Source organism: Pseudorca crassidens, chromosome 16 (assembly GCF_039906515.1).
Source record: "Pseudorca crassidens isolate mPseCra1 chromosome 16, mPseCra1.hap1, whole genome shotgun sequence".
NCBI lineage: Eukaryota > Metazoa > Chordata > Mammalia > Artiodactyla > Delphinidae > Pseudorca > Pseudorca crassidens.
Window position 1 is genome coordinate 66,512,915 of NC_090311.1, and position 27,889 is coordinate 66,540,803.

Consider the following 27,889-nt stretch of genomic DNA (forward strand, 5'->3'; position numbering starts at 1 on the left):
TTGTCACAAATTTGCTGGTTTGTTTTAATTGTAAATTTTAATACGGACCTATTTACGTGGAAGAAACACCTTAGTGAGATTGATAAGAGTGTGAACTCTGAACTCAGCTGTCAGGTTTGAATCACTCTGCTTCCTAGCAGTATAATTTTAACCATATATGACTTCATGATGCCTCAGCTTCCTCATCTGTAAAAAGTATAATAGTAAGACTTACCTCATAGAGTTGTTAGATTGTAAGAGCAGTATATTTACTCCAGTAGCAGTGGACAGTATATAAATATTGCCGTCCTTATATTTGCCATTTGCGTCATGATTTGTGCAATAACACTTTTGTTTCTGCTGGGCCACCAGAAGAACAGTTCTTTGTTAATTTTTTGGTTTGTAAATTTCAATGTTGCTGCAGTTTCATGAATGTAAGCTTGACTTTTATTATTTTTCAAAATTTCATATAAAATGTGAGGCATATATACAATAGAATATTACTCAGCCATAAAAAAGAACAAAATGATGCCATTTGCAGCAACATGGATGGACCTAGAGATTGTCATACTGAGTGAAGTAAGTCAGGCACAGAAAGACAAATATCATATGATATCGCTTATATCTGGAATCTAAAAAATGGGTACAAATGAACTCATTTACAAAACAGAAGTAGAGTCATGGATGTAGAAAACAAACTTACGGTTACCAGGGGATAAGGGGGGGCAGGGATAAATTGGGAGATTCGGATTAACATATACACACTACTATATATAAAATAGATAACTAGTATGGACCTACTATATAGTAAGGGGAGCTCTACTCAATACTCGGTAATGGCCTATATGGGAAAAGAATCTAAAGAAGAGTGGATATATGTATATGTATAACTGAGTCACTTTGCTTTACACCTGACACCTGCTTTACACCTAACACAGCATTGTTAATCAACTATACGCCAATAAAAATTTAAAAATAAACAAATAAAATAAAATAAAATGTGGGGCAGTTACAAGCTTACTGTTGGCTTCCCTGGCAGGTAGGTGGAGGTCTATACATGCTGTGCACCAGGTTCACTCTTACTGCAGCAGCTTCCTTTCCTTCTCCCTACCTGGCAGGGGCCCACTGCTGTGTCTCCAGTGTTCACACATTAGCCTGTACCTGTAGGACATGCTGTACTTGTTCCAAGTTCCCCTTTTTTTTCCTGGCATCTTTATAGTTTCTCTATAAACTTAACATCCTTACATAATTTGATTTTATTCACCATTTTAGTTTTAGTGAGGGTGGTGGAGTAAAAGGAGGTCTATTAACTCAGTCCACCATGTTGCTAAAGTGAGACATCTCTCTTTTTCATTCTTTGCTTTTTCTTACTGTTTCTTTAGAACATCACCAAGAGTTGTTTAACATTTAGAAAAGTTAAATTGCCAATAATGGTGTTTGATTCACCATTTAAAGATATCTATCAATGTAAGTTGATGGTGGTTGTATTCATGATGATATATAAATTCATAAACACAAGGTAATTATGTATACACATTGTACTCAAGGATAATTTTTCTTCTAAAGTAAAAGCTAGATGTATTCTTTTGGAAACAGAAATCAGACACCTTGATAAATGAATTAATTTTACAGCACCAAAGATTTTATGGGTTAGATTCAGTTGAACTTTATAAAATTGTCATTTTTGTGAGTCAAAACCAGTTGAATAGTAACAATGTCATAATAATGCTATTAGTCTAACATTAAGAAATTTTTTGGTGATTACTTATTCACTGAAATAAATTTGACTTAGCCAATTATGAGAGGTTGGTAACTAGATATAACCATTTGCCTTTTCTTAAAATGCTGCTCAGTTAAGGAAGCTTTATTCTGTGAGTCATCCAGACTCCACATATTACACTAATGGAATTTTCCTAAAGGAAAACTCTGGCCCATTTACCCACTAATCAGCAATTTTTGATGACTTGCTGTTGCCAAAAAATGTAATCCAAATTCATCATAATGTTACTCCAATCTCTCTGTGATCTTTGTCAAATCAAGTCTATTCTTTAATCTCATTCTTCCCAAGCATATCCCAGGTCTCAAAGAGCACTCAGAGGACCTTGAAAGACAATAGTAACTTTCTGCCTTTCAAACCTGTCCCTCTCCATAATATGCTGCTTCATCTTCTTCTATGTCCCTTTGAAAATTCCTCCCCCATACTTTGAGGCCCAGCTCATGCGTTTCTTCTACAAATCTTTCTTTATTTCTTTGAGCATCAGTGACTTTTTCTTCTGTGTTCCCGCAATTCATTGCTCACTTATTTGTTATTTTCACGTTCTGTCTTCTTGCATATTTATCTTTGATAAGGAGTATCTTAGCTTTTTGAAGGCAGGGATCATGGTTTCTTTCATGCGTTTGCACACAGTAGGCACTTAATAATTGTTGCAAATCGGTTGAATCAAGAAGAACAATGTAAACAGTTGCATATCATCTTTGAGGAAATATCAAAATATTTTCCAGTAATGAAATTGAATATTTTCCAGTAATCTAATCTATATTGTTAGAATATAACCTAGATTATTGTTTTAAATAAATAATCAGATTAAAATGATGGAGTCATATAATCCAAGTAATATTTTATTTTTTCCTTCTTTGATTGTATCTTCTCCATTTTTTAATTAACCTTTTAAGAAAGTTTGAAGCACTTTTGAAAATTGATTTTTCCCGCAAATAAGATTTATACAAAGTCACTGGTTATTTACAAAGCCATGCATTCCTTTTTGGCCACCTATCAAATGTGATTTGTGTAAACAATTGCTTATATCCCCTTGGTTCTTGAATTTCAAAGAACAGTGCTCTGAAAACAAACTGTTTATTTTAATTAAATAGCCACAAAACCCCCAAATCACCAGGCATCTACAAAGCTGTATATTTTTCATACTTTGAGTTTATATTGCATTTTCAGGAACCACACAGTGGTTACCTGTTAACTGACATTTCTTAACTAACCCCCAATTATAGAATGATAAGGATATTAAAAGCCTAAGCGAAATGTGTCCTGCTTTTATAACAATAAGAATCAAATCGTATTTTCTTCTATCACCCCTGTAAGCCCAGCCATCGCTGCTGCTACTGACTTCAGACTGCCAACACACACCTTGTTGTCACAGGTCTTTTCACTGTATATTTGCAGTTCTGATTTTAGAAGTTGACTCCATGTTTTGGCCTTTCTTTGTAATGAAATTCTGAATATGTTCACTGCAGATTAATCCACTATTTTTTTATTCTCAGGAAAAAATGCAAATGCCAGTCTGTTACTTCTCTGTGTGATATTTGAAAAACTGTATGTCGAGAGAACCCTCTGCACTCTGCTGGCTCCAAGCTTCATGCTAATATTTCTTTTGTGAATTATGTTCCTTAGGCTGTGAACTCTTGGATTAGTTTTGGTTTCTAGCAATTTTCCCCTTCTTTTCTGTAAAGTAGATGCTGTCAAAATAAAAGTCTCCATGCTTTATTATAAAATCCACTTTTTGTGAAACTTTTTTTTAACAATAGGGTATATTTTCTCTTATGCCAATTTTTTCCCCATTAACTATTACTGTCTTGCTCTTTCTTCTTGCTATTGCCAACTCTTCAATATCATTCATTCAATCTTGACAATATAGTCTTCACATAATCTACAGAATAACTTAGACTGAAAATATATAATGAATCCAAAACTGTTTCTGGCACTGAGTTAGGTATCCTAATAATTAGAAAAACCATGCTTAGGCTAATGGTTTGCTGGTTTGCTGGTTAGGCTAATAGGAATGCTGGTTTATTTTTTTTGGTGGCTCTGTGCATGCTTAAAATGTTCTTCACTCCATTTCTCACCTACCCATCCTGACTTTTTGGCAAATCCCACCTCTAAGTTGGATTAGCTTTTCTCTTCTCTGTGTTCTCATAATTCCTTGTTTATAGATCTATAGTCGTAGTGTAAAAGTGTTTCATGAAACTGAACTCCTTTAAGACTCTGCCTGCATCTTAACTATCTTAGTTTCCCCAGGTTGTTGCCCAGTTTGGGGTGATATCAGAATAAAGTAATTCCTACAAAACCTTGCATGCTGCAAAATCATGCACTAAAAATAGCAGAGTTAATGGGAGAATGAAAGTTGGGTAAGCCACTCAGCATCAATTTGAGTTTGTAATCAAAGCACCAACAGAAGACAAAAATTGTATGGATTTGTAAAGATCTGGTTATTAAGTTTTGCTTCTAAAGCATTTAAGAAGTAATACCAGATTTACAGTATATAGAATAGACCACAGTAAAAAATAAACTTTACTTTAAAAATAAAAGCTAAGTTTGTCTTGATAGAGTGAGTGCAGGATGGGTTTGAGGCTGCTGTTCTGAAGGCAAGAGGAAAATCACAAAGTGCATGGAGAACAGAATAAGCCAATAAATACTTTCAAGACTGAGTACACAGCCAAATATCACAAAGATGAAAACTGTGGGGTGAATTGGCATATTGTGAACAAGATTATATTTCTCCATTCCACACTCAGCTGTGTTACATGCTTAGCATTCTTGGCAATATCAAAGGTGAACCAATCTGACTTCTGAATTGTACTGACATCATCCTTCTAGTTATTAATTATGTATAAACTAGCTTGTGCTACAGAAATATGCTTCGTAGTATATTTGACAAGGAGAATGCGATAAATGCAGTATTTCCATGGGGCGGGAATTCTTAAACTCCTTAATTATGAAGTTTCTTATAATTTAATAAAACTGAATTTTCAAGGACCATGGAAAATTTGCTCACTGAACTCACTGAAATTTACTCAAGTATTTACCTTGGCTGCTATGCACTCTTCCTGAGATTAACAAAAGCTTGGAACCCTTCTCTAGGAAATGCTGCACATTCCCCTTCAGAAAATCAGATGGAACGGATATTTCAGGATTAATTCCTGAATAATTCCGCGCCGTGTTTGATAGTGGTTAGTCCACTATTGTAGTTGTAATACATATTGGTATGTTGAGAATATTTCATTTGATTTTCGGGAACCTTTTCTCTGGTGAGCCCAAGATCAGAATTATTAGTATGCTGTGTATATCAATTTGAGTTGGTAGAATGTTTTTCTTCTAGTGCTTTTGAGCCCATTTTACTTTCCATTGGCTCAGAAATAAGTTCAGTAGATAGGACAGGCATTTGCACAATGGTCAGAAAATCTGCACAGCTGTCAGAAAATATGGCAAAATTCTAAATATGACAGCTGGTAGGTACCCCAACAGTTCAGGTTTAGGCAAGTTCATTCAGCAAGCATCTTTTGCATATTTACCATATGCCAGGCAACATAAAATACTTGGAAGAAAGATGATGAATAAGAGAGAGCCTCTCTCCTCAAGAATCTAACAAAGTAAGTTACTAATAAAGGTTCCAGTCCAGATTTTTTAATTAATTCTGTATATGGATTTGGTTATCATTCTCTTAAAAAGCACTTTTCACTTTTACACTATGCTGAATGAAAATAAATGCCCAGATGTTTTTAGTATAAATATATCTTTGTGTATTTGCTTTTCTTAAGTTCCTGGGAATGCAGCCAGGCAGAGTCAAAGTTGTTCAAGCAAAGGGACCCACATCATAGTCTCTGATGGAGGAATACCTAGGTCTATGATTTCAGACAATTTGCTTCCCTTTCAAATACATAGTTCTCTCACTTTGTGGAATGCAGACTTGGACCAGGTTACCACTCTTTCCTTTCAGTATAAGAAGCTAGGCCTCTGTTAATTTCCTTAAAGACACAACTTGTATCACTGTCTGGAAATTAAACGCCATTAAATTATACGTTTTCAATCTGCTAACATTTTGAAAATAAGCAGTTAAGTCAAATGCTTCAGACTGCAGAAAGAGGGATTATAGTGTCAGCAAGGGGGTATGTTTTTATAATGTAAACATAATGGTGCAATGTGCTGGAGGCTGTGTGCATGGCTACTGCCCATCTGGGTTTCATACCAGCTGCCTATTTATTATAGTAAGCATATTATAGGTATACATGTGTGCAGTTATAAACTTGTACACAAAATACAAGTAGGTACTTAGCTCTTCCACACATCAAAGTACTTCACATGAATGAACTCATTTTACATTCACAACCAATCCGTGATAACTGTTTTTTTTAATGTTTTCCTTAACTTTTTAAATGCTTGTTTATTTTTCAATGTGCAATTAAATATACATATATGTGTAAAAAATTAAAAATAAAATAAAACTCTATCTAAGATGGTTATTAACTTAAAATTGGAACCAGTAAGTCCATTTAAAATAAGTATTGCTTCTCAGTATTCTAGAAATTAACACAATCACAGGGCAGAAAAGCAGTTATTACAAACATTTGACTCAACTGAATGTGTTGAATGTGTCCAAATTGTATTGCGCTGAACACATTTATTAGGGACTCCTACTTGCAGAGCACTGTGCCTGTTTATCTTATCCTATCATGTCTTGGACAACTTCACAGTATATGCCATAGGAATATGTCATTATAGACTTTTTTTTTATTGGTGTGTAGTTGTTTTACAATGTTGTGTTAGTTTCTACTGTACGGTGGAGTTCCCTGTGCTATACAGCAGCTTCTTATTAGTTATCTATTTTATGCATATTAGTGTATATATGTCAATCCCAGTCTCCCAATTCATCCCACCACCACCACCCCCCACTTCCCCTATAAATGTTATTATTATTTTTATACCCATTTTATAGATGAGAGCATGAAGATTAAAGAATTTAAAGTAACTTGCCTAAATTCAGAGAGCTTGGATTTGAACCAAGGCAGTCTAAATCCATGGCCTGTGCACTAACCTATATAGTGTGTCTGACATAGAGCAGATAATCTATTACTCACTAGTATTCATCTAATCTTTCATAAAACTTGCTGATTCTGGAACAATGCGCAATTATGCCTATGATGACTTGAGGTGGAACACCTGTGCAGACAGTTTATGTATCTGCTGTTTAGGTTATGTCTGCAAGTCAGGTGGGGAATCTTGAGGCTGTTGACGGTTTCACATTGAGTACTTGAAACAAGCAGACAGTGATGGCATTACTTATTATTGAGTATGTATGGAAGCCTGAAAGGAATCAGTAGACTTAGGGATTCTAAGTTCAGTTAGGATCAACGTCAGAAGTTCTCAGTCAGACTTAACTGACTACCCTCTATGTGTATAAAAAGCTGATGTGGAATGCACTGAATACCCAAAGAGCAAAATCTTTAGTCTCAAGCTAAGAATAAAAATAGATAACGCTATGGAGAAGCAACATTATTGTGAAAAGATATAGATACCTGAGAAAAAACTTGAGTTTAAGGTAACAATACAGGCAGTATTACAACACAATTCAAAAGTAATTGTCTGATTCATTGTATAATTAGAGAATCTACAAGTAGGGAGAGATTACCTTAGTAAAATGCTCAGGCAAAATTTATACAAGTGTTAGAAAGTAAGTCTGGGTTGGATTTTTATAGGAAAGGAAGTTAAAATATTACAAGCATAACATATTTATACAGTAAAAATGATTTTTTTATTTTTAATGTTTGAATAATTATTATAAATAGAAGACAAATTACTTGAAGATAATGAATATATGACGTAATTAGTGGCTTTGCTGAAATGAAGGCACAAATTTTATGATATAAATGTATACCATATGTTTTACACGTTATCCATTACAATTGTATCACCATGTTCCTGTCTGGAGATCTTGTGACTGGTGACAAAGGAAACCATTTTAAGGGTGAACTTTATGGTAGTTTGTCAAGGCAGTAAGTGGTTAGTTTGGGGAATGAATATCTTTCACAAGTTCTTTTTAAATCCTACAGATATCTGTTAATTGCCTTTCTAGGTCTGGAATTTAAAACACAATGTTGCAGTTTTACTGGACCATGGTTGTTTGTCTTCAGAGTTCTTGCAAGAGATGTGAGTATTAGAGTTTTTTCTCATTCTCTCCTGGAGGATATTATTCTTCCACCTTATCAATGTGAAAACATGCAAAAGCCACCAAGAAAGGGAATCCTCAGTTAATCAAAAGCTGCACATGTATTAGTATGGCATAAATATTTACCTCTTTATGATCACGTCCATTTGTACTCTTCCCATGCTCTGTCCATATCTCAGGGCACAGTCCTCATTTAAACCACATTTTGAAAGCATCTTTGTCTACAAGCACCCTTGTCGACTCACTTCCTTGTCCACTGCATTGGACTAGATTTGACCAATACAGGATATGACATAAATACATAGGGCAGGAGGATGGGAAAACCTTTATTATCTTCTTATGCTTCTGGAAATTCTGTGTGGTTCCAGCCCCCGCTGGGCAGGCCTTCCCATTTTGTTCTCAGACTCCACCCGGCAGCTTTTGTCTTAATTCCAGCTTCTAGACTCAAGTTAGAACACTGTTGCTCCTTTCCTGTCTCCTAGTGCATGAGGTTTTGCTGCTTCCCACTCTTGCTAATTTCTCAATTGTTGGGATTATTAAATTCCTCTATTGAACTACCTAACATAGGCTTTCATTTCTGTCTGGGTCCTGATGTAGGTACCCACACTTCTTTAATGGTTTCTGGTTCGGGAAGCAGAGAAGCTTTCTGAATTGCTGCAATTCTAAAGTGTGTCATGACTAATAAAATTGAAAGAGGTAATGTACTTTTTGAGCATTCCATAGACTAGGGTGCTGGGCAATGAAAAGTTGTTCAGGAAATCATTTTAAATTAATTGAATTAGATTATAAATGGCTTTTAATATGAGACGCTATGATAAATTTTATAGAATACATTAGATCTATTTCACTCCAGATCTTTATGGAATAATGAGATATAAACACAATAGTAAGAGAACCAATTGAGTGAGGATCTACTAAATTAATTTCACTAAGGAATTAATCATTTCTCTTGGAATGATAGCCCAAACTAACTGTATATTTGTAATTGTTGAAGGAAAACTATTATAAATGGAAAATTTTAAGTAAAATCACTAGATTCATAATCTTTTTTTTTTTCTTTCTCTGAAAAATTACCATTATAGGATTCAGTAAAAATCCTTAGACCGAGCAGATAAACTATAGTAAAGATGACGGTATTGGACTTTTCTCCTTTCTCGCAAGATATCTATAACATGATTTACATACTCAGTGTGGAGCCTGAGAAGTTTCCAAGAAACATCAGTCAATACAATGCCCTCCCTCAGCACACATATCACTTCCTTTTTAAAATTAATGGTAGAATTAATGACACACAAGGTACCTGAATGAGAACAGTTTTATAATTGAATCTGTTTTTTTTTTCCTTAAGAAGTCATCCACTAAGTCTTTGTGATAGATTTTATTATTTTTCTAAACATTTCCTGCCCCTCCTTTGAAGATGAGTATGAACTCCCACGCTGTCAGTCTCAGGAGTAGCCGTGTCACCTGCTTTGGCCACTAAATGGGAGTGGCAATGACGTGTCATTTTGAGCAGAAACTTTAAAAGCAACCTTCTTCGTTATATGCCACTGAGAATTTGGGGTTGTTTGTACAGCACATCCTATACTATCCTGATTGATACAATAATTCACACAAAAAACTGTTAAGTATGTGTCAGAAAACTATCATTAGACCTAGATCAGACCCTAAGTTTACTCAGTGCAGTTGGACAGTTTACTTAGACTTCCTATCTGAAATGTAGTAGAGGTGTGTTAAGGCTGGTTCTCTGTAAATTTCTTTCATTTATGAAATTCTATGATTCTATCCCTCCTGTGAAGAGGCTTATCATAAATAAAATTAAAGAAGAATTTCATCAACAACTGTGCTTAAGAAATTATCTCTTTTAAAAAATAATTCTAGTAAATTGTTTTCTATTATAATTGGCATTATTTAGAATGCTATAGGTTTGTCTTTAAGACCAGCTCCAAATCATTGTAAGAGTATGTGATCAACAACTTAAAAAACTGGGTATTTCAGAGGGCCTGTTTTAACTTCTAACTGGTAGAAAAGATACCACTTGCTTAGAAGTGACTTCTGAATGAAAACTGACTTCAGATATATATACCTATGAATATACCTCATTTAACAGTATTGATTCTAAAATTTATGAACTCTATATTAATATATATATATTTAAATAAAACAAGTACTAAGCTTTAAACATAATTAATATGGAACTAGGCTGAAATTTCTATGAGACTGGTCTTTTTATAATTCTTGATATATAATAGGTACTCATTGAAAAATATGTTCATGAATGACATGAGGCCATATTATGTAATAAAAATAATCATCTCCGATTTTGTACATAATTATGTTTTTTTGAGCCTAGAAGAAGACAAATACTATATCAAGGATAATGAGTTAAAATAAAATAAGCTTCTAGTACTAATTCATTAATTGATTTATTCGTTGATTTATTCACTCATACATTTATTCACTCCACAAATATTAATTGAGCCTTTTGTTGCTAGGTATAATGCATTAAATACTATGGATACAAAAAAAAGAATAAAAAATTGGGAAAAAACCTTACATTTGGAAAGGATTCATTGAAAATCATGAAATGTTACATTATTTAGAAAATAAATACACATACATTTTTATGAAAAACATTACACAACCAAAATACTGATAGTTACATACATTTGTTTTGAAATACTCTTCTTAATGGTTGCTTCACATGAAATAATTAAATGGTCTCAAACTCTATTTATGAATTAATTATGTTGCTGCCTAAGGAATAAGGAATCAATTATTTCATCACTAATATATACTTTCTACAGTCACCCTAATGTGAGCCCTATGATGCCTTTTCCCTGCATCTCTAGACTCAAGATCAGTGATATATGGAATTCCATCTTTCTTGCTGATGGAGAAGGGTCATAGGTCATGTGTAGAAAATAATCACTTGTAGTATAGCAATCAAGTAACAGAAGCTGATAGAAAATACAGTGAATGGTAAATTTTAAGAAATATTTGAGATTAGATTTATAATTTTGGGTCCATGCATATGGTTATTGATCCATGTATATAAATACATAAATACACTGACTTGATATTACTGTAATTCTTTAAATTAAAATCTTAATAATAATAAATAATTCTATTACAAATTAAATAAAACATGATCAACATAAACTAGACTTCTGCACCCTCATATCTTTCTCTACTTTGTATCTGTTTTTCTCTTCTCTATTTTGAAAAATCCTCTCCAAACCCCTTTCTCTCATGAATTCTAACCAAATCATTTACAACTCAGTTGATTTGCTGCTCCTCTGTGTGCCTTTTTTAACTATCTTCTATTTCCACCCGGGCAAAGAGAAACGTTTCTTCCTTTCTACTTAAAATTGTGTATTCTTTCCCAAATTTTAATTATAGCCTATGACATTTAGTTGTACATTGTTGTGACTTTTCCATCACTCCTACTCTATTAATCACCTACAGGAAGACATACTTCTTGGTTATACTTATGCATGCAAAAGATGAAACAAGGGTAGATGGAAGATATTCAGATATTAGTCCTATTGGAATAAAAAAACAATTCAACAACATTTTAGGTGAAAGACCTGTTTGATAATCATTCTTAAAATGACAAATTCCACTTATATACCTCTAATCAAGAACCCACAGTCCCTGATGTCTCCTGAAAATTTCCATCTTATTACCTCATTAACATGGAGAAATTTCAAGCCCTTCTTATTCTCATCTTCTCTCCTGAACTTGAGCTTCCATGGATATTTATTGATTTTTGTTCATGATATTATCAACATCCTGTTTTTTCAATTAAACTGTGGGGATTTTCCTCAGCTTCTCATTTCTTTTTACACCAACTAAGTTGAATATATCTGTTAAATAATGTGTTTCTGAGTTCTATCCTTTCTGAATTTCATGTCCTATATAACCTACCGGCTTAAAGAATTTTCTTCTGATTTCTATTTTAGATTTTTGGAGTAGTCTTCAGAATGGTTTTGCTCTTGCCAGTCCAGATTTTTTCAGTTTTTCCCAATGTGATGGAATTATTCCGTCCCGAAAACATAAAAACAATCCGACCGCTTGTTTGAATTAGCCTGTCATTTATTTTTCATTGTCAATAGAATAGAGGACAAATGGCTTTGCCTGATATATAACTTTTACTTCCAACAATATCCCCAATCTCATCTGCCAACCCATCCCTTTGACTAGTGTTCCAGACATAGCTCCACAGTTCGAGTTTCCTGAAAGATTAATGCTAAGTCATGCCGAGGCACTGTGAATTTCTTCCGCATTTGTATCACTATTAAAGTGGACAAATACTTTTACCAGAATATGCATCATGAGCATTTGTTTCTATTTCTACCTTCCAGAGGAGTCTGTGAACTTACGGAGCATAGCGACTGTATTTTATTCTTATTAATTTTTGTATCCCCACACCTAAGGCAGCGTTTCGTACATGCCAGGCACAAAATCATTGACTAACTGAACGGTTTGACACACACACATACACTCACAATATACATATATATACTCATACATATTTACATATACATATATTTATATATATAGTATATATGTATACAAATATGCAATCTGTTATGCTTAATAACTGATTTAATAGATGCATTATCATTTTTGTATATTTATATTATCCTAACTTTTTAAATGATAAACAAAAAATTATTTTTCCTCAAAAAGGAGAAAAGTGAGTTTTTAAGTGTAGTCTACTAGAATATTAACTAAAGTATATTATTTCAAAAGCCAAGAACAGTTTCAAAATATGGGTAGTTAGCCAATCATTTTTTCTGACATTTAAGCTTACTCTTAGAGGAGGAAACTGCTCAAAGAATGTTGGCAATATAAGTGGGCCACATTTCTTTTTCTCTACTTCTGACACTTCGTTAAGTTTTCTCATCTCTAATAAAGTCCTCAGTCACAGACTACATTTAATACCGTAATTTGCATATTGATTAGTAATGACATTATCAAATATGTCATACCCTTTCTATAATACTTATTTGAATAGCTATCAACAATAAAAGAGGTCATTAAAATGTGACCTTATTAAAATGCTTTAGATTTTGTTAATAACTGATTCAGTTTCAACACTCTTTCACACAACATCATCTGATACCATAAATTTACTCGCATGAATTTTTATGTTATTAGTTACAGAAGAGGAGTGAAAAACTACACAGTATAAAGACACACTAGTAAACTCCATTTGCCCTCTCTCGTTACTCATATTTAAATATTTGAAAGTAAAATTTCATGCAATGTCAACTTATCTTGCAAGAAAAGTTGTTTATTTTTCCTGTCTTTAAATATTAAAGTTTTGAAATGGTTTTCAATAAATAACAATGTAAACTAGAGGTTCTTATATGAAGATCAAAGACCAAAGGGTTTCTTGAGTGCTATGAAATTATGTGAAATTTATGTGCATATAAGTAGAGGATTCATATCTAGTCTTTTAAATATTCAGAGGAGCCCATGGCTCGAAGTTTGACATTCATAGGTTTACACTAATAAATATTATGCATTTAACTATTTTCTTGACTACAGAGTTTCAACTTATAACTTTTGCTGTTATGCAATTGCTTTATGGAGCTTTGGGTATACTATTTAAACGTGCTTTACTTTATCTATAGAACTTCATGCATTCTCTACTGATTTGAGAAAAAGTCACTACCAAGGAAACTTGGCAGTGAGATTGTAGGAGGAAAGAAATGACAGAAATTTTTATTGAAAAGCATCTTCTGTTAGTCAGGCATTGATGTAAGTGCTTTACATATGCTATATAATTTCATTCTGTCAAAGATGAAGCTTGACCCGTAAGCAGTAAGGATAGATTTTTTTTTTCAGTAATACTATCACAACAGGGAAGAGACTCTAGCATGAACTGAATTTAATTTTGCTGAAACAAAAGGCTGGAGACTGTTGAAAGACAGGGGTGCGCTAAGGGAAAGGCACTCAGGAGGAGTCTTAGTGGGGTTGGTTGATGTGACTAGGCCACCTGGATTTGTTAGTTGGAGTTTATCCAGAGGGGAAATAAACTTCTTTCTTTATAACAGGAGGCAGTGGTGCAAATTGAAACAAGGCATCCCTGGAAGTTAGCCTCTTGTCCTCCCACAGGGACTGGGAAAGGAAGGGTTTTCTTCCTGAATGTTTGCATTTCAAAGAGTTCTTGGGTCCCTAAGGAAATAGTTTGGGGTGGTAGTTTTACATCTCTCAAAAGGCAGATTTATAGTTTCAAGCTTTCTAAAGTAACTGCTGGAAGAGGGGGTTCAGGAGCCTATCTGCCTGTCGCCAGGTTTCGGCTGGAACAAACAGTAAATGCTCCTGGCATCCTTGAGTTGTCTCTTGCAGGCATTTGAAGGAAGGGCTGGGGTCATCCTAGGGACAGGGCTGCAAACTATTGGAAGCCATGCCAGAGTTTGTCATTTCTTAGTGCAGAGGTTTGGACAGAGTCTTTATGTGCCAAGAGTTCTGAAGTTCTTAATCCACACAACACTTTGGAGAACTAGAGTCAAGAGAGTATTTTTCCTGAGGCTTTGCTGTTAGAAATGCTGAAAATTATCAAGTGGAAATTCAAACCTAGGTATGTCCAGTTCCAAAACTTGTGCATCTTTCTGCTATACCACATCACTTCCACTTAAAATTCAATCAATCTTTACCTCCAGATTCAGAATTGAAGCAGAGACCTTTAGAGTAGTTTTACTGTAAAATGTCAGTCTAACACACATATACATATTTAACACATAGTAAGAACCGAACACCCAAGTGTTCATTATATACTTTAAGAAACAGAATTTTATTAGCACCTTAGAAGTTCAATGAGTTCCTATCCCAGACTACAGCCCTGTCCCTGTACCCCAAAGATAACCACACCAGGATTATGCACTATTCATTCTCTAAGTTTTCTTATATATTTTGTCATATATCCCTAAACCATAGATATCTCTAAACCATGTATTTTTTATTTTAAAGATTTACATAAATGGTATCTTACGCACATAGATTTCTGTGATTGTTTCTGTTGTTCAATACTAGGCTTTTTCTGGTCTTATGTATGTTGATACCTTTAATTATAGTTCACTTATTTTTTTTGTTGTTGGAGTATAATTGCTTTATAATGTTGTGTTAGTTTCTGCTATATAATGAAGTGAATCAGCTATACGTATACCTATATCCCCTCCCTCTTGGACCTCCCTGCCGCCCTCCCATCCCACCCATCTAGGTTGTCACAGAGCAGCAAGCTGAGTTCCTGTGCTTTATAGCATGTTCCCACTAGCTATCTATTTTACACGTGGTAGTGTATATATGTCAATCCTAATCTCCCAATTTGTCCCACCCTCCCCTTGCCCCCTGTGTCTACATGTCTATTCTCTACATCTCTATTCTTGCCCTAAAAATAGATTCATCTGTACCATTTTTCTAGATTCCACATACATGTATTAATATATGATATTTGTTTTTCTCTTCCTGGCTTACTTCACTCTGTATGACAGGCTCTATAGTTGCACACAGTATTTATCCATTATCTTGCCAATGTACATTCCCCAAAGCATAGAACTTTTTTTTTTAGTACTTTTGCCTTTCAAATTTAAAGTTCATGTAAAGTTGACAGTTTATAATTTGAAGTAAGCTTTCTTTTCTATATACAGAACTAGTCATTTCAGTACCAATTATTGAATGGTCCATCCTTTTCAACTTACTTTGCAATGTTGAAATAAAATAAATATTTTTAAACTATTATAAACATAAATAAATTTCCCATACTTATGTTAGTTTGTCAGCTCTCTGTACTGCTCCATCTGTCTATTCATCTCTTTCTGTATCGTTTGATAAGTGTCATAGCCATTTTCCCAAATTGCTGTTTAGGAGTTACTGACGATTCTTGGACTTTTAGTCCCAAATAAGTTTTAGATTCAGTTTGTCAGAACAGAGTCTTTTTGCCTTTTATTCCCAACAAATGACTTTGTAGTTATTTTGGTCATTGGTGAGTCATTTTTCTTTCAACCCTATCAGCTTTCTTTTCAATAAAATTGCATATATGCTTTACTTACTTCACAGGACTTATGTGCAAATCTAGTAAAGTAATATAGAAAACCCAAACTATATAATATGTAAGGCACCATGAATATTGTTGCTGAAAGAACAACATATTTATTTATTTGTGTGAGTTATAAGATACATACCCCTCATGCGCCCAATCTTACCCTCCCCTGCCCAAACTGTAATACAGATACCACTATTTTAATATCAATGGAAGGCCTGTTAGAGCTCATTTGTGCCTATGCAAATTTACCATAATTTTCCCTATGTATTTAATGAGAAACTATCTTTTTAGTTCATAGATTTACACTAATCTTCAAATTTAAAAGATAGTCGGAAGAAGTCTGTAAGCTATCAATTCACAGGTCAATGGAGAACAACTTAGGTCATCTAAGAATGAGGATTTTAATTAGCATTAAGTTTTCGTAAGGAAACGGGATTTAGATTCAGCCTTAATGGTGAACTAATTGCCTAACTTTGGCTAATATGTTTAATCTTTTTGAGTGACAGTTTCCTAACATAAAACAAGGATTGTAATAATATTGACCTCATGCTGTCATTGTGAGAGAGACATGAGATGTGAAAAAAGAGCTTGTATACTTTAGTGTGTTATTTAAAGCATACTAGTAATTATTAAATTGTACATGTAAACTTGCCATGTTGTATGAGTCAAAACAGACTTTAAGTGCCCTAGAGCAATTTGCTTTTGAAAGAAGTCTGGCAAATTTCTTTAGAGAGCAAATAATCATTTTGTAACCCATATAAATCCATGCAATTTGAATATACAAACTGAAATTCTTGATTAACTATTTTCTTAGGATGATTCAGTTATTTACTCATTCTAAAACAGTTTTAATCTACATAAGTGGGAAACATTTCAGTTTCTGGGTGTAACAAGAAGAATCAATTGAAGCATTAAAAGAATCTCTAGAGACCATGAAACCAACAAATAATTAGGTATTCATCTATAAAACCAGTCATATGTTATGAGTATTAGGATTTGTTGTACTTTGATTTAGAAATTATATTTTGCCTTTTCATTGAAGTTTAACTTATCACTATGAAAATTTCTTCAGTTTAAGAGGCAGGAAAGGTCATTGCTCAAAAAAGCAAATGTACAAATCAATAAATGTTTTCTATTTCATATATGAATACATGAAGAGGAGGGGAGTTAAGAGAAAATATAGAAAGCATAAATGTCCTTATCTTGCATAACAGAGATTCAATCAATATTGTCCAAAATTGAAATGTGGATTTTAAAAAATGATTCAACTTACTGTCTTTCATAATCATTGTTACTTACACTAGAAGAACTTGTTAGAAAACAGTATTTCTTGTAAAAAAATCTTTATCTGAAAATTTGTGCATTTTCTAAGATTCTTCTGTTTCTGATTTTCAATATGAATAAGGATTGTTTTCAAGTTTAATAAAATATATAAATTTAAAGAGAGCACAGGTTTAATTTTTGACAGTAATGATATCTAACTATAAAGAATAAATTCACACACTTTTTAAAAAAAATATTTATTTATTTATTTTTGGCTGCGTTGGGTCTTTGTTGCTGTGCACAGGCTTTCTCTAGTTGCGGCGAGCGGGGGCTACTCTTCGTTGTGGTGCGCGGGCTTCTCATTGCGGTGGCTTCTCTTATTGCAGAGCACAGGCTCTAGGCGCGCAGGCTTCAGTAGTTGTGGTACGTGGGCTCTAGAGCGCAGGCTCAGTAGTTGTGGCACACGGGCTTAGTTGCTCCGCGGCATGTGGGATCTTCCTGGACCAGGGCTCAAACCCATGTCCCCTGCCTTGGCAGGCAGATTCTTAACCTCTGTGCCACCAGGGAAGTCCCAATTCACACGCTTTTAACAATAAAAAATCATACATTTTTCTTGAAGTCATGCAATTCTGCTAAAGAGAGAATAAGAGAAACAAGACATTAATTTTGTATATTTTTTTTTCTGACTTAGTAACTCAATATGATTGTAGTTAAAGAGAGAGCATTCAAGAGTACAACTACTCAAAAAAAAAAAAAAAAGAGTACAACTACTCAGGAAAAGCTAAAGTTGAATCCATAGACCTCTGATTTGTTCTTTTGGAATTACTGGATTGAAAATTAGAAATTGTAGAAGTGGAGATTAAAAGACTGAACTCTTAAGAAACATTGCTGGGGGTAGGACATTTAACCTTTATCAGCCAGAGAATGTATGTTTCTTTCGATCATATTATTTTCTGCCTTTTGCTTTACTGTTTACTTTCCATGAAAAGAAACTAAAGGTATATTTTACAACAGGAACAACTGGCAGAGGATGTGCAGGTTCCACCATGCCTATTGCCTATTTATTTTGATAAACTTTATTGAGTTATAATTTACATACAACAAAATGCAACCATTTGATTAGTTCCATGAGTTTTGACAAATGGACCCATATGAGTACCAACCATGGCAAGTGAGATAAACAGTATTACCATCACCCATTTCTCAGTCAATCCTCTCCACCCTCCTTCAGCCCATTGATCTGCTTTATGTAATTATAGACTTATTTAGCTTTTCTAAAATTTCCTGTAAATTGAACCAGTTTGTATTCCTGAGACTGACTCCTTTTATTCTCTATGTCTTATGTGATTTATTCATGTTTTGCACATATCAATTTGTCCTTTTTACTATTGACCCCACTTTAAAGAATCATACTGCATATACCACATACTGCCCCATACAACATACTTAGTTTGTCTGTTGACCTGGTGATGGATATTTGGGTTGATTCTAGTTTTGGGCAATTACAAATAAAGCAGCTCCAAACTTCTTGCGTACATTTTTGTGAGGACGTGTGTTTTCACTTCTCTTAGGTAAGTACCTAAGAGTAGAATGGATGGATTATATGATAAGTGAATGTTTAAATTTTTTTTAAAAATAGGTAAACTGGAAGCTCCTTCCTTTCTTCTCCTCTTGTCTCTTCTCCCCTTATCTCTTTTCTCTCTGCGATGTGAGAACACAGCCTTAAAGTGACTATGGGCAAGCCAGGAAGAGAACTCTCACCAAAACCTGACCATGGTGGCACCAGCCTCCAGAACTCACCAGCTTATAAATCACATTGAAAGTGATTGAAAAAGAAAAGAAAAGAAAAGAAAGGAAGGGACGAAGGAAGGTAGAAGGAAGGAAGGAAGGAGCGAGAGAGGGAGGGAATGAGGAAGGGAGGGAGGGAGGGGGGATAGAAAGGAAGAAGCTTGTTGCCAAATTGACAGTAATGCGAGTTGTGCGTGCTCCATGTCCTCACGATCACTTGGTTCTGTCCGTCTGTAATACGGCCATTCAAATGATGTGTCATGATATCTCATTGTGGGTTTAATGTGAATTTCCCTAATTATGGTCTTCTTTTCATGTACTTTTTGGTAATTCATCTAATTCACTCCTTTTTATAAATATTTGTTTAAATATTCTTTGTTTCTATATTGATTTATAAGAAATCTTCTGAGTATATGTTCTCTGACAGATAATATATTTTCTCCCAGTTTTAGATTACCTTTCCATTTTGTTAAGAATGATTTTTTAACCAGATTTTAACTTTGGATGAATTTCAGTTTATCAACTTTTATTTTCTGATTTGTGATTTTTGGTGTCCTATCTAAGACATCTTTGCTCATCCTAGTATTGTAAAGATTAATCCTATAATATCCCTTAGGTTAATTTTTACTTATATGTTTAGATTTATAATCCTATGGACTTAGTTTTATGTATGGTAAAAAATAAAGGTCAAGATTAATTATTTTTCTTGTGAATATTAAGTTGTTCTAGAGAATTTTTTCCCACTGAATTACCTTGTCATTTTATCAAGTTCCATGATTTCTGTCTCCAGTGCACTTTTAATCTAATTCAGGGAAATGTCCATCTCAATTATTGTATTTTTTACCTTTGAAGTTGTAGTTCGTTATTTTTTTATATTTTCCATTGCTGTATTCATTATACTCCTGTTTATTACCTTGAAATACTTGGGCATTGAGCATATTTATAATAGCTTCTATAATATCTTTGTCTACTAATTTATCATCTTTTTCATTTCTGTTTATGCTTTTAATGGCTGATTTTTCTCATGGTCATGGATAATATATTCCTACCTCTTTACAAATCTACTAAATTTGTTTCAGAGGCTGTCAATTATAATTTTCTTTTTTCTTTTTTTTACTGCTTTTCTCTTCTCCTTTCAAGCATTGGGTTTTGTCTCTGAAGACAGTTAAGTCATATTCGATCAGTGGTTTGTGTTTCTTTTCTTACATTTTTCTTTTTCTTAATCTGTCATATTGAGGCTTAATTTTATGGTGGTGCTTTTTGAGGTGAGAGAGGATAGGTCTAAAGGAGCTTTTATCCCAGGCCCATTAGAAAGGTATGTGCTTTGGGGATTGCTATTAAAAGACCTTTGCGTTTATCCTGGTCTCACTACTGTGTCCAGTGGGAATTTGAATGATTCCCTGTCATTTTGTGCTTTGGGTAGTGCATTAGATTGCAGCTACCCAGTGATTTTCTTTCTTTTCTTGAAGTTCAGCTTTGCTAGGACTTGTGGATTTTCACCATATGCATGCATACATTGGTATACATGCAAATATTTATTGTATCTCCTATGCCAGTTTCTGTAGGTTTTTTTTTTTTATTTATTTCCCTCTGTACAGCTCCAATCTCTGCATATTCTAGCTGTCTCTGCCTTCCCAAATTACTTTGTTTGGCTTCCTCATTCCTGTGATATATTATGGAAATTCCCTCATATAAAAGCTGGGGTAAACGTTGGGCTCACCTTGTTTGTTTTTTTATTCTTACATTTGCAGCCTACCCTAGCTGTTGTCCAAAATATGTAAACAGTGTTTTATATATATATATATATATTTTTTTTTTTTTCAGACTGGTCTCTGTTATTGCTTCATAGTCAGTGGAAGTGTGCCCATTGCCCTGTAGACAATTACACGAAGATCTATCAGGATGAGACACAGACAATGGGAAAATATTCCCAACCGTTTGGCAACTGAGCTTTTAAACTGCATAATTAGGGAAGTACCAGCCCTCCCTTTCATCCTTGCCTTTATCAGAGTCCAGGATGTATAATATGGCAGAGCCTGAATTCCTCTCCCATCCTGCCAGCTGAGTTATAAGAAAGGACTGCCTTCTCTAGTCAGAGGGAGGCCAAAGATGTGCAATTCCAGTTTTAAATGTGATGAGTCAGTATCAGGATTGACCACACCAGCGTTTATTCTGGTGAAGTTACAATTCTTCCCTGGTATGATCGTGGCCTAGAATTTAAGGATTGTGACTGACTGAGAATCAGTTGCCTTAAGCCCTGAGTTTTAGCCATTTTCCCTGGGGATTGCAAGGGACCAACTTCTCATCTAAAAGTCAAGTTTGTAGGGGATTAGCTTTGGACAAGTGACCTTGCAGTACATGAATTTTAGAACTAAACTGAGAGAATTTCCAGAAACCTAACGTAGGCTGTATCTACACAAGACTATTAAAATATCCCAATATTTAAGAATTATACTCTTGTACCAGTTATTTAGTATACTTGCCACGTCTAAATACATTTTGTTTCATTTGCTTCCAAATACTCATTTTATTAGTTATTTGGTGCTGTATAACAATTTAAACCCAAAATTAAAAACTTAAAACAAGAAACATTTATTACATAACAGTTTCTAAAAGTCAGAAATCCCAGAACAGTTTAGTTCAGTGGTTCTGGCTCAGTATCTCTCGTGAGGTTGAAGTTAAGCTGTTGGCTGGAGTTTTAGTCATTTGAAAGCTTGACTGATGTGGCTCTTGGCAGCACATTTCAGTTCCCCATCACATGGGTTTGACCACAAGATGGTAGATATCTGTCCTCTCACTGTGTTAACATGGGGGAAGGAGCTCTCTGGGGTCTCCTTCATAAGTATTAATCCCAGTCCTGAGGGCTTCACCCTCATGACTTAATCACCTCCCAAAGACTCCATCTTCAAACACTATCACTTTGGGGATTGGGTTTCAATATATAAATTTTGGGGAGAAACATTCAGTCTGTTGCGTTCTGCTCCAGGACCCCCAAATTCAGTCATTTTTGCATGCACAATACATTTATTCCATCCCAATAGCCCAAAAGTCTTAACTCATTCCAGCATTAGAGTTTAAGTCCATAATCTCTTGTAAATATCATCTAAATCAGATATGTGTGAGACTCAAAGTATGAGTCATCCTGAGGCAAACTCTTCTCTAGCTGTGAACCTGGGAAACGAAACACGTTATGTGCTTCCAAAATACAACAGTGAGACAGGCACAGGATAAACATTTCCATTCCAAAAAGGAGAAATAGGAAAGAAGAAAGAAGTGACAGGTCCCAAATAAGTCCAAAGCCTAGTGAGGAAAATTCCGTTAGACCTTAAGGTTTGAGAATAATCTTGTTTGGCTTGATGGTCTCTGCCCAGTGGGGTGGTAAGCCCCCCGCTCAAGGCTCTGTGGGACAACCCTGCTACAGCTTCCTACTGGGGCCCTGCCCCTGCTGCAGTTCTCTGCCAGGGCCTGTGGCTTTCTCAGGTTGTGGTGCCATGCTTGCGACTCTGCCAGGCATCCCTGTCTGTTGAAGCCTTGGTAGAAGCAGCCATGTCTCCCATGCTCATACACTCTGGGCCTGCGATGGGAGTGGGAGCCCTGGTGATCCCTGAATCATCTTTGGGGTCATTCTTCCGTTGTCTTGAACAATATAGCTCCTGGCTCCTGTTTAGATGGCTCGTCCATACTAATCTCTTTATGAAAAGGTCACTTGGCCACAACCTTAGTGTCCTCATTTTTTTGCAATGTAGGTAGGCCCAGTTTTCCAAAGTTTTATGTTCTCTTCCTTTTTGCTTAACAATTTCATCTTCCACCTTCTCTCTTCTCACATTTTAATATAAGCGGACAAGAGAAGCCAAGCTCTATCTTCAACACTTTGCTTAGAAATTTCATGCAAATACTATATGATTGCACTTATATGAGGCATCTGAAGTAATAAAAATCATAGAAACAAAAAGCTGTATGGTGGTTGGTGGGAGTCGGGGGGAGATGGGGAGTTATTGTTCAATGGATATGGAATTTGCAGATGAAAACTTTCTAGAGATCTCCTACAACATTGTGCTTATTGTTAACAATGTATTATTTTACATGTTCTTTTACCATAATTAAAAAGAAAAAGAAAAGAAAAGGTTTAGTAGATTAAACAAAATAACATGTGATGAGACTGAGATTCAATAAGGTAATTTTTGCTTCTAAGAACATTGCTCTTGGGAATTCCCTAGCGGTTCAGTGGTTAGGATTCGGGGCTTTCACTGCCGGGACCTGCAACCTGCACGGTGTAGCCAAAAAAAATAGCAACAACAACACTGCTCTTTCCATGTAACCATTGCTGCTTCCCATGACATTGTGCCTAATACTAATTACTTATTACTACAATATATTGTTTTCAAAATAATCATTATTTTCTCACAAGAATATCAATTAACATAACTAAGCTAAGGCTAAAATATGCAGAAAAACACACTACTTTATAATAGTAGAGATGTTAAAGTGAAAACTAGCAATTAGACTCAGTTTTAGTAGTTGTAATATTTTGTCTTAAGCTAATCACCAAGTGCACATATTTGCTTTGGTGCAGTTTGGAGACTAAATGTGTCAACCATGAAGACGACTATGTTAAGTCAAACATTGTGACTATTCCTTACACGTACTACAAAGTTAGATAATCATATGGGAGATGGGAACACTGAAAAGACTGACCTGAGGGACTGCTCTGGTGGTCCAGTGGTTAAGACTCAGTGCTGGCAATGCAGGCGGCGCGAGTTCAATCCCTGGTCACAGAAGATCCCACGTGCCTCATAGTACAGCCAAATAAATAAATAAATAAAGTACCCAACTCAGTTGTTTAAAAAAAAAAAAAGACTAGCCCGAGTATTGGTCAAAATTTAAGATATATTTTGCTAATAGAACAATGTAAATTTAATTAGATTATGTGCTTCTGCTATAATAGCACAGAATATAACCAATAAGAAAATGTTTTAAGATGTTTTTATGCCAAAAAAGCAAAGAATAGAGTTATGAAAGAGTTATGGGATGTAAACACCCAAAATCAATGGCTTAATTTCTGGACTCATTTAGAACAAAAAGATTTATTATTTATTTTAGACATAGTTTACTTCACGTGTGGATGCAATATATATAATCCTAATAATACTGCTATTTTTACCTAATTGACTTTCTTACACACATAAATTCAATACTGAATATGAAGTGTGGAATCAACAGCCACAGGGTGAAAGGTAAGATCTTGGATATCAACTAAGTATGGGAGTTTACATACTTAATTCTGTATTCTCTCTCAGGGTTTTGCTAATTGAAGACAAAGCATTGAAAAGATAATTTTTCACTTGTTCACTTCTGTATCCTGAGGGCCTATAATAGGCTTTGGCAATCAATAAGTTCTCAATAAATACCATTTGAGTAAATGAATGAGTCCTGTCTTAGCCAGCTTGGGCTGCCATAACAAAGTACCATACACTGAGTGGCTTAAACAACAGAAATTTATTTCTTACCACTCTGGAAGCTGGAAATCTGAGATCTAAGTGGTTGAGTTCTGGAGAGGACCTTCCTGGCTTGCAGAGGACCACCTTCTCACTGTGTCCTCTCATGGCAGAGAGAGAAGGAGCTTCGGCCTCTCTCTCTCTCTCTCTCTCTCTTTTTCTTTTCCTTATAAGAACACTAATCTCATCATGGGAGCCCCATCCTCAAGACCTCACCCACACTTAATTATCTCCCAAAGACCCCAGCTCTAAATACTATAACAGTGAGGGGTAAGGACTTCAACATATGAATTTTGAGGGGATGCATTCAGTTCATAACATTCAATCTGTGCCCCCCCCCCTCAAAATTCATCTTGTTGTGTGCAAAATACATGCATTCCACCCCAACAGCCTCAAAGGTTTTAACTCACTTCAGCATCAATTCTGAAGTCTAAAGTCCAAAGTCTCATCTAAATATCATATAAATCAGGTATGAGTGAAACTCAAGCTGTGATTCATTTTGAGGCAAAATTACTCTCCAGTCAGGAACCTATAACACCAGATAAATTGTATGATTCCAAAATATAATGGGGGCCAGTCCTAGGATATCCATTCCCATTCTCAGTTTATATGATTGCTATGAAATACATTTATGTTGTTGAATGTTTCAGTAGTTTGTTTTTTCTTATTGCTGTTTGATATTCCACTGGGTGGATATACAGTTTTTAAGCCCTATCTATTTTTAAGATTATTTGGACATTTTCCTATCTGGGGTTATTATAAATAATGTTGCTGCAGATACTTTTGTACCAGTCTTTCAAGAGTGCATGATGCCATTTTTTGTAGAGTATATGCTCAGGAATTAAGTTGCTGGGTATAGGATAGATACAAGTATAGGCCAGTACACATTGCCAAACAGAAATCCAGAGCACTTATTTCAATTTACATTCCCACTGGCAATGCAGGAGAATCTTAGTTGTTCATGGTGTTCAGAACTTTGTTATGCCATAAGATTAATTTGAAATATTCTGATAGGTGTGTAGTGGAAATGTGTTGTGATATTAATTCACATTTCTCTCATGACTAATAATGTTCATTTTTATTTTGAATATTCTATTGCAAAGTGCCCATCCAGGTTTTTGTCCATTGTGTTGTCTGTTCTATCATTATTTTATAATTATTTTAATATTACATATGAGTACCTTTTCTTATATATGTATGACCAGTATCTCCTCCCAGGCATTAACTTGCATTCGTCCTTAATATTGTCTTCTGATGAACATAAGTTTTTAATTTCAATGAAAATTTATTATCTTTTAAAAAATACTTTATTGCATATTGTGTCTTGTTTAAGAAGTCTTTGCTTACTCCAAGGGCATAAAGATGTTCTTCTATGTTCTTTTTTCGTCTTAAAGTATTTTTTTTAATTTTATATTCTACAATTGAATATATATTATACATCATCTCAAATTATTTTTTAATGTAAATTTCAAAAAAAAAAGGATCTAGACATACTGTTTTATTATGCATATCTAATTGCTCCAATATCATTTATTGAAAACTGATATCGTTTGCCCACTACACCACAGTGTTTGTTTGTTCGTTTGGTAAATATTATGACTGGTTATATGGGGGGTTATTTCTGGACTCACTGTGAGTATATTTTACTGATCTATAATGTCTATCCTATATGAATAATTACTATTTTATACACAATACCTTTTTAATGTCTAGATATTAAGTAGTATAAGTTCTCCAGCATTATTTTCCTTCAAGATTGCATTTCACTTTCATATAAATTCTAGGAAATGTTAATTTCAACAAAAAGTTCCTTCTGGAATTTTTATTGGAATTACATTATATTACACCTATGGAACAATTTTGGGAGAGTTGATGTCTTAATAATATAGGGTCTTGCGTAGTATAAGCATGGTATACCCTTTCATTTATTTAGGTTTTCTTTAATTTTTCTCAGTGATGTTTTGTAGTTTTCATTGTAGAGGTCTTATGTAACTTTCATTAGTTTGAATTCTAGATAATAGTTGCAGTTTAGTGCTGTATGTAGTACAGGGTATTTTAAAATTGCATTTCCCAATTATTTTCTGATAATATAAAGAAATATGATTTATTGTTATATATTGGTCTTGTAAACAACAACCTTGCTAAATTCATATGTTAATATTAGTAGTTTGTAGATAGTCTAGTTGTACTATCATGTCATCATTGAATATTGTCAGTTTGAATTCCTCCTCCTAACTCTTTATGTCTATTTTATTTGTGTTATTACACTGGCTAGAACTTCCAGTGTGTGGAGTTTGGAATACGTCACCCCAAAATATGCCACTTTGGCATATTGGTTATATTGAATTAAAGGTACTTAAGAAACAGCCAGTGCAAGAAAGACACTCTGACCCTTCTTTCTCTTCCCGAAAGCAGGAGATAAATCTCCCATGTGAAAGGTGCCCTCCATGTACCAGGAGGATAGAGGACATTCTTACCACAAAAGACAGAGAATTTAGGGTTGAGAAGGCTGTACAGTCAGCCCTCTGTATCTGTGGGTTTTGCATTCATGGATTAAAACACCTGCAGATGGGAAGTATTCCCAAAAAATCCCCAAATTCCAGAAAATTCCCAAAAGCAAAACTTAAATTTCACAAGCACCAGCAACTATTTACATAGCATATATATTGTATTTATAACTATTTATGTACCACTTACGTTGTATAAGGTATTATAAGTAATCTGGAGATGATTTAAAGTATACTGGAGGTTACAGGTAGATTATGTGCAAACACTACACCATTTTTTATAAGAGACTTGAGTATTCACAGATTTTGGTATCTACAGGGTTCCTAGAACAATCTTCCATGGATCCCAAGGGACAATTGTATGAACAAACATTGTTCATCTAACCCTTATCTTCCCAGTTACTTCTTCACCACTTACTACTCTTAGAACAAATCCCTTTGTCAATTTTTCACAAATTTATTGTTTCTTTGACTAAAAGGTGTAAAAGCTTCCTGCTCTAGTCACTTCTTGGGGTTTTCATTGTCTTGTGAAGGCTCCCTTGTACATGTAAATAATTCAATAAAATTAGTTTGCTTTTCTCTTGTAATCTGTTTTATGTCAGTTCAATTTTTAGGTCCATCCAGAGAGCCATAGAGGGTAGAGCATTTTTCCTCTCCTACAAGGACAATGTTAACTTGAAGTGAGTGAGTGTGGAATTCCTGTTTTATTTACAACCTTAGGGGAAAAGTATTTAAAACTTCACCATTATGTTTAATGTTAACTGGAGGATATTTGATGCTCTTAAATCAAGAACCTTAAGAAAATTTATTTTCTTAATTTCCTCAGAAATTTAAAAAATAAACAACTTCTTG